This window comes from Gasterosteus aculeatus, chromosome 21 (assembly GCF_964276395.1).
Source record: "Gasterosteus aculeatus chromosome 21, fGasAcu3.hap1.1, whole genome shotgun sequence".
Taxonomy (NCBI): Eukaryota; Metazoa; Chordata; class Actinopteri; order Perciformes; family Gasterosteidae; genus Gasterosteus; species Gasterosteus aculeatus.
This window is the reverse complement of record NC_135708.1, coordinates 918,976-928,139: the sequence shown is the minus strand read 5'-3', so window position 1 is coordinate 928,139 and position 9,164 is coordinate 918,976.

The window sequence follows — 9,164 nt, the reverse complement described above, 5'->3', positions numbered from 1 at the left end:
CCAGATGAGGTGATGTCACTGAATCAATGCAGCAGGTTTTTGCATCTTAGAGTTGAGAAGTTCCCACACCAGAGACAACGTTTATTACTGCGTGGGGACCAAAGTGGAGCATTTAGCAGCTAGAGAGACAGAACAAAAAGCAGAGTGAATATTGGACAAAGCATCCGGTTGACTGGAACAGGACACTAGTGGACACTTAGTGTTGGTGTTGCTCTTTGGCTCAGGTGTGTACTGACTGGCAACCGTTTGGCTTTCATACCTATCAATGTTTTCTTTACAGCTCGTCACACTGTGGCCCAAAAACCCAGTGATGCACTTTTCTCCATCCTACATTTGTGTTGTGGCCAAAGTAATAATAAGAATAAGAAGAAGAAGAAGTGACGCTGCATTCATCCCACATACAACATCACAGGACGAACACGGCAAGACTCACAACACACAACTCCTCACAATGACATGATCAGAAAATATGACACAATCACACCAGCTCAAAGTAATAAGCAACATATGTGCAACAGTCCATCTTACTCCAGTGTCCCTGAATCATAGGAAAATGATACAATGCATGAACGTAACCGTTTATCGCTCTAAACAAGAAATAAAATACATGAAACCTGAGAGACAAAATGTCTTAAAGTCTCTGTAGCTGCAAAGAAGTTGTTCCTCCTTTCATGTGAGTAGCGCTGCACTGCTCTCTGATGGAGGCGGATACTGAAACTCCTCTTGTGCCTTGTAGATATTTACAGTTTAGTTCCCACAGATCTTCACTCGTCTGATGCATCGGACCGGAGAGGAACACCAGCACGATCTTCGCTAAAATACCTTCTCTATTTAGTTAAAGTATAAATGAACGTGTTGTCCGTCTCCAGGTCCCAGCAGCATCGGGTCCGACCTCTGTCTCCACGGGTTCAGCCTCGTGTACCAGAGCACGCCGACGGCCTTCAGCCCAGAGACACCAGGTACACACATGAACTACAAGCAGACGACACGAGCAGGAACATCCATGTTTCATTTTCACAATCCCTTGATGATCTTTAGTTCATGTGCCGTGGCAGTGACGGGGACCCTCACCGGCTGTATGAGCCGGATGTCTTTGCGTACGACTTGTACAGCCGCCTCGGCCCGTACGCCTCTGTTCCGCTGTTAGTGGCCCACAAACCAGACCGGACTTTGGGTGTTCTGGCTGAACCCCTGAGACGCTTGTTAACGTGGGTCACAGCGTGTCGGCTCCTCGGGCGAGTATTGTTCCTGTGTGCTTCTCATACAGTATCTGGTCCTCGGTCAGAGAGCTTCTTCTTTCAGCTGCGTAGTTCATCCCGTTTGTGTGACTGGGAACGATTGATCCGTCCTGCAGACTTTGCTGCTGCTTTTTGTCCTCCTGCTGGCAAACAGCCAATAAACCCGTTTATTACTACATTTATGTTGGAAAACATATAGAAATGCACATTTAACCACTTTACAAACCCCTCCCTCTCTAAGCACGGCCAAACTCCCCCACTGAAGACGAGGCGCATGGAGCCACAGACTGACAGAAAGAGGTGTGATGGACAGCGTGGTTCTGCTCGGGCCCGGTCCACAGCAGCTGTTCACCCAGTACCAGTGTGCAGCACACAATATATTGGACTATTTGCATGTGGGAAGAAACCCCCCACAACAGGATTAGATAAGGATGATAAGGATGCAGCGTCAGATATCAGGTTGTTTACTGTTTATTGTGTCTTGTATGTTGCAAATTACACACATTAATGAGAAGGAACACGATGCTTTCTGTATCACTTCCCCTCTTAGTTTGTTTCTGCACATGTTGACAATATTCACATGATCCATAAGTCACGGCTACTCGTCTCTCCTCCCTCTCTCAGGATATCAAGCCCCGCCCCCTTTGTTTCCTCTCGGGTACCACCAGAGCCGCTGGATCTACGACGAAGAGGCTGACGTGAAGGCTGTGGACGCTGGATTCGACCGCCACGACATCCCGTGCGACGTTATCTGGATGGACATCGAGCACACGGAGGGGAAGCGTTACTTCACCTGGGACGCCGCGCTTTTCCCCCCAACCGGCCAACCTGCAGCGCCACCTGGAGGAGAGGAAGAGGAAGGTGAGTTTCTAGCGTACATTGTCGGCCTTGTTTGTTTTTGGGTGTCACGAATCATTACGGTGCATTTTTTTCTTCTCTGTCAGTTGGTCGTGATAACCGATCCTCACATCAAGATCGACCCCGGTTGGTGTTTGTCTAATGAGGCCAGAGATGGGGGGCACTTCATCAAGAACAGAGACGGGCAGATCGATGAGGGGTCTCGTTGGCCTGGTAATGTTTCTCTGACTGAATAGAGTTTATGTCTAAAATGGTCAAATGGAAGTAGAGTTGCTTCCAATGAGGGACTTTGGTGCTGTAACATTGGACTGGAATGTTCTGTCCCGGTGTCAAACTGTTGAGTGGTTGAGGCCTCTCTCTTGCAGACATTTTAGGCCCTTTATAAAAACGTTCCAGAACTCTGCTGTGGTGGTGGCCGTGGTTTTTGCTCGTCTGCAGAGGGGGGAGAGAGAGGGGGAGGGGCTCAGGGAACGTGGCAGGTGGAGGCAATCGGCCTCAGCTGAGCTGAATGTGTTTTGATGGCGTTGGTCTGGTTTTAAAATGCAGTAAGGGCGATCAGGAGGAGAGAGCCGCAGAGCGAGCGAGACGCCGGGAGCTCTCGCTGCGTTGACAACTGAAGCAACGAAATAAAAGGATTGTCTACCAAACCTGCTGTGTCCTGCCTGTACCCCAAAGAACATACACCGTGACATCTGCATTTCTGCAGACGTGGTCTCAGGGAACTGCAGCAATGTGACATTAAACACAGGTTCATTCATCTAAGCCGGAGACCGATGAGGACAGATCAACAAAGAGGATATAAACAAGTAAATACGTTCTCTTCTTGTGAGGCGAGAGCCTAATCAGGCAGGAAAGAATATACAATAAACCCTGACGATTCTACATGCGATATTGTCGAGGTAACACAGCAAAGTGCTCTCTCTTTGCGGCCTGAGGGGGGCGCTGGTCTTGGGCCGATGCCTCACCTGGCGTGCAACGTGACCCGGAGCCGGAGATGCTGCCGCGCTGGAAGCAGGCGGCCGCCCTGCAGCCGTTCTTCAGAGGTCACTCTGCAAAGGGGACGAAGCTGTTTGGGGAGAAAGTCACCGCCGCCATCCGCACTGCGATCCAACAGAGCTTCTCTGACTGTTTCAGTCAATGAGTCACAGCCATTTGGATCCACCAGGAACGACTGCTTTCCCTTAATGAATATCATCTCCTAGGTCTTTTTTCAATTAGCGTGAAAAAACAATAAACAGGACGAATCGTCAAAATGTGTCTTAGTGGACAAAGAGGAGGTGGCCTTGTTAAATATCAGCGTGGACGTGCACAGTCCTCTTTGTTCAGTGTGTAATGATCCGAGTGTTGCCTCTTGTGCCCTCAGGTCCTGTTTGCTGCCTTACTGGTTCACTCTGTTCCACCTGGCTCACACCTCCGTCTGCCTCCCTCTGCTGCCCAGTGGAAGTACTGCAGGCTGTTTGTCCACTTTACCTTCTGCTTTCTGACACTAGAGGTCCATGTTTGTCATGTTTTAAGTTGGTCATTAAAACATCAGTAGATCCACTTTTTAAGAAGAGCTTATGGAAATGCTTGTTTTATTCAAACGCGCACAGACCTCTCTGGGTGGAGTTCCCAGGAGAACAGAGCACCTTCGCTGTGGACCACCAGTATATGATTGGTGATAAATACCTTTTTTTACTGGGTGAAGTTCTCACTTTTATGATCTTAACTGTCTTTGATTGTATGTAGGTGGAGCACTGCTGGCCAGTCCTGTAACCAAGCCGCGTGTTCAAGCTGTGCGAGTCCTTCTTCCTGGATCTGGTGAGGTAAATCAAGCAGCAGGTAACAAACGTCTTCTAGTGACTCACAAGTCACCTCATGGCGCCTGTTACATGAAGGGCTGCTTGTGTTTTAGGTTTGGTACGACGTCCTCACTGCAAAGGCGCATAAAGGAGGCCGGACTCTGGGTCTGCCCGTCACCCTGGACACAGTTAGTGTTAAAGTCTCAATTCACACAGCGAGGGTTACTTCCTCTGTCATATTCTATATGAAACGTGTGTTTTCCTCTCAGGTTTCTGTGTTCCAGCGTGGCGGCTCGGTGGTCTGCAGGTCAACAGGAAGTGGTTCCTGCACAGCCGAACAGCAGCAGCTCCCCCTCTCTATCACGGTGGCCCTGAACTCTGAGGTGAGCATCAAAGGGTTTCAGGTAGGCAAATTAAATACAGGTGACTTTCTGACCAATAGGGATACAGAACAATGTCATTCAATGTCTTGTATTAAAGTCTTTGTTAATGGCTGAAATTTTAGAGACGTTGTTGAACGTGCTGCTTATGAGATGTGTATATACATATTTCACTGTGCGCCGTGTTTGTACTCCGTCTCCATGGTGACGGAATGCTCGCCCCACATGAGTGTGTATTATTCCAACATTCATTTGCATACGGAATCAGAATATTTGCAAACGGAATCAGATGTTTCTGTTCATTGTCTTACTGAGTTCAGAGGGAGCAGTTCAGATATTTTCTCCAGAGAATTTATCAGCGACATCTGTCCGTTACAGAGTTAAGTAGCCTTTTGAAAGATTCAACACCCTTTTTCACAGACCACATTCAGTCAGTCATTTACCATCAAAACAAAAACCTTTTTACAGGATTTGAGCCTTTTTACAAGCTTTCCACCGGTCTTTTTAAAGACTACACTGAGTCGTTTACCGTCTATCAAACGCCTTTTTACAGGCTTTGCACAAGTCTTTTTATTGATATTCACCATGTACCACGGAAACAACCGGAGACCCGGAGCTGGCGCTTCACTGCTCTGGACTCCTCCGACAGGATACAACGTGAATATGGCACTTTCTCGTGCCCCCAATGAAGTGCACTACCTGAAAAGGCCAGTGAGCGAGCTGCACGCCTTCATTGACACTGAGGCCAATATGTGCCGCCGGTTACAAGATCAAGAGCCGGCCTACGATCGCATGGTTTGTGAGCACACAACGATGCTTTCAGACCACAAGATTCACACCACTAGCTGTGTCCTGAGAAGGGAGGGCGGTCGACTCGATCTCATAGACGGTTCACATCTTGTTTGGTATTCATATCCGCGTTTCTTCTTTTTTGGTCTATTAATTATAATTTGCACCTGCCACTGAGGATGGCCTTCACATGTGTGTATAAAAACTCTTACTGCTCGGAACAAATTCCATCCAGGATTTTAAAAAGGGTCTCCGAAAGACTTTCGACCAAGTCTCAACGGAGTGAGAAAGGGAAAGAGAGCTGAGTGGGCTGAAACAAGGACGACCATCTGTTTGTTTACGCCATTCGCTTCCAGTTTGTACTACTTGTTGTACCATTACAGGATGACCGTCTAACAAGTTTCCCTATTTCATGTACTGCTGCTATCAATGTTCCTTTGATCTGACGTTTGCTTCCATCATCCAGATACTGTATCAAGTGTATCGTGCACTTTACACTCAATAGCAGCACTCAACAATTTACAGCCCATCTCTGAGTTTAGGAGGAGACTAAAAAACGACAGACATTAATACAAAAAACTGACACTATGAACAACAATTCTCATCACCTTCATTCCTCATTTAAATCTTTCACAACCGTGTCTCATTGTTACTGACAGTTTCCCTCTATTAGTAAATCAATGTTTCGTACTGGTTGTAAATCTATTTTCCGACACTCTCAATAGTCTGTACTCTCTATTCTCCCTTCTTCTACCTGGAATGTGAGTCGTAAACTGGGGAGACTAAGGCTGCTTATCTGGGCTGTTGGGAAGCAGTGGGCGTCGGTGTGTCACCAGTTAGTTGTTATGGGGGTTGTATGAGGGGGGAGGTGGACCCGTCCTTTGGTTCTGCCGGGCTGCGTTGTATAGAACAGCCGTGGTGGAGCGTTTGGTCGCATGTCCCTTTCATAACTCCTGGGACACTCTCTGCACCAATGGTCCTCCTGTCCACATATATAACATCCATGTCCTCTATTGTCCCCACGTTGTCTGCTGGAGACCCATTGAACGGTCTCTACCTGCTGGATATTTGTCCTCTGGGGGGGACGGGGTATTGGGGCTGTTTGTCTCTCACCTGCAGTCGTCTCTTGTCTTGCTGTCTCTTGTTTGCTTCTGCTGCTGCAGATATCTGAGAATGTCTATGAGGAGGACGTCCAACAGCAGCTTCTCCTCCTTCGCCGTGGTTTGGATGGGTTCTCTGCACATGTGGTTTGATGGACAGGAGTCCTGATGTGATGGACAGCTCTTCTGTGGCCCCCTGGTGTTCATGTTCACAGCTACCTGCTTCCTCTTCCTCTTCTTCTATTTCCACCACCACGCTCTCGTGACCCTCATGTGACGATGTCATCTTTTGTTTACCTCAGGCTCATCTTCTCCATCGCTCACGACTTCCCCCGTTCCTCCTCTCAGATGGAACAGAGGTTCTTGTTCTGGATGCTGGGTTTCACAAAGGGACTGTTTGAAGTTCTCCTTTTCTCTGCATGTGGCGGGAAGGACCTGGCCTCTCCTGTGCAGCTGCTGTCATTTCTGGGTACAGCTGAGGGGGGGCATGGGTGTCTGCACTGAGAGGGGTGACATCTTGACCGGGCTCACAATCTGCTTCTTCTTCTGCCAGTCCAACAGCAGGTTCGGGGGTGTTTGGGTGGACTGCCCTCCAGTAGGCGAGCAGCCGCTTGGTGCAGACACGTCTCTTCTTACTTATCTAAGCGGCCGGCTCCCACATAAGCCGTAGTGGCTTGGTTTCCTGCTGCTACAGTCTCCCTCCACACCTTGCGCCTGTCTTCACCCACAGGTGGTGACCTGGTTGGGAACCACCCATTCTTCTGCCATCTTCTCAAGCATCTCTTCATCCTCCTCCACTCCCTTTCTCTTTCTTTGGGCTCCATCTGATCTTCATCTGCTCTCTGGTCCTTGTAAAAGTAACCATGATGCAACCTGGTGTATCTAAAGAACCCTGAGCTGTCCCTTTTGTCCCAGGAGCTATTGTGTCACTGACTATGAGGAGACAAATGATGTAAAGTCTAAACTAATGAAACCTACAAAACATGTTGAATCAGATCGACAACTGAAATCAGCAATGCAAAGTAAACTACTGGATCTGTAACTGAGACAGTCAATGAAAACGCTGAGTCAAAGTAATAACTACAATACAGGTCAAAACGCTATTAATACAGGTTTAAATTATCCAAAAAAATCTCAAACTGCTCCAAGAAAATCAAACCAGTTATGACTTGAGCAAATTCAAAATAAAAGTCCAACTCAATGAAACCTGAGATTAAACTTATACAATACGGCGTAAACACTTCCACAGGAGAGAGAAGAGGAAACCCCCAAAACCCAATCATCTTAAGGTAAAATACCTAAAGTCATAATTAAATTCAAACTAAAAAGCCAATTAAGAAAGTAAAAGTCTAATGTGGCGAAATGGTTTCCTATTCTACCGGCAACGCCACTTGGGATTGGCCCAAGACCTTTTAAAGCACACTGGTTCGTTCCACTCAATAGGCAAGGACTCGTGGTTCCCAGTTTACAAAAACATTTTTATTCAATAAATATACATTACCGTAAAATCTAACATCACAAAATAAGAAACTAATTGCTAAGGCCTAATGGTGAGAAGCGCCGGTGAAGGGGAAGGAAAATGAATAGAACAAACTTAGAGAAAACCAAACCAGAGTTCACCCAGTGATCGCACAAACATCCAATGGGACACGACACACGAGGAAGACCACCACCACCCACACCACCGGCGCCACCACCAGCCTACAGCCGCTAGGAAGGATGACAAAAAAAGAAGGTTACAAGAGGATTAAACCAAAAATTTACAACACAAAACAGAAAAAGAAAATAATTCACATAAAAATCATCCTAATCAAACAATTCACGTAACCCAAACAAAAAGAAAATAAGTGAAACAAACCAAAAGAAATACAAACTAAAGGATTAACTACTCAGTCAAGCTAGAATCAACAACTACACAGGTCCAAGTCTGGTGCCGGCAATAGACCTGCTAGGTACGTCGCGCCGGAGACCAAACTGCACTTAACAGCTTTTAACAGGGCAGACAGTTCCAGACAAGGTTACATGTAGCAGCAGGCAAAGCAGCAGTGGCCCCAATCAACTGAGTGTTGTCACATCAATCACCACCTGTGGATTTCGGCCAGCTGATGAGCATCCCCTGTTTCCCAGGTCCAACCTGCACCGGGAGGAAGAGAAAGACCCACACGGCAGGAAGACATCTACCACCGGTTGAGAGGACCCAAGAGCAAAAAGGAGCACTGGGCACTCTGTCGCCACTCTGCGCAGACAGACACCTGACCCTGAAATGATGCATCAGTGGGGCGCGAGAAGGGGGGCAGCCTTTATATACTACCGCCGCCCTAGTGGTCGGCAGGCGCAGTTAACTGTAGCAGGACAATCCTATTTCCATACTGCTACACTAAGCCTGTAATGATAATCGATCAGGAATTAAATCCTTATGTTTAAACGTTGAATACCATTCAAACGTTAACTAGTAGTGATGATGTAACCTTAACTCAAAGCATGATGGGATAATAACTTCCTTAGATCAAATCAACATAAGGGCGCCTGGGGAGCAGTTAGGGGTTTGGCCGTCTTGCTTAGGGACGTTTTGACTTGGGATTTGAACCACCAACCCTGCGGTTTGCAGCACACCCTCTGTACTCCATGTGCCACGGTCACAATGATGGAAATCACAACAAACTCTGATTTTAAAATGTAAGTTGTATCTTTTACCTTCACTCTGTATATCAGTGTTGAACTAAAGAGAAAATGAAACTGTTCTCTCTCCCTTTGACTCTACATCATGTTCTTACTCCTCCAAACCATATGAGGCTGTTAACAGCTGATGATCTAACAGTTTTTCCCCACAGAGGAAGTAACTCACTCTGAGCACATGGGAGGTAGAAATGCTGTGCTGCTCAGGTCTTAACGTTACATTGTGGCTGTTCATGTGTACAGTAATTATATGACACAAATGACTATGAATTGTGTTTGATTCATATTACAACTATTTTATTAAACATGCTAATTGTAGTGGCCATTTGTCCTTGTTACCAA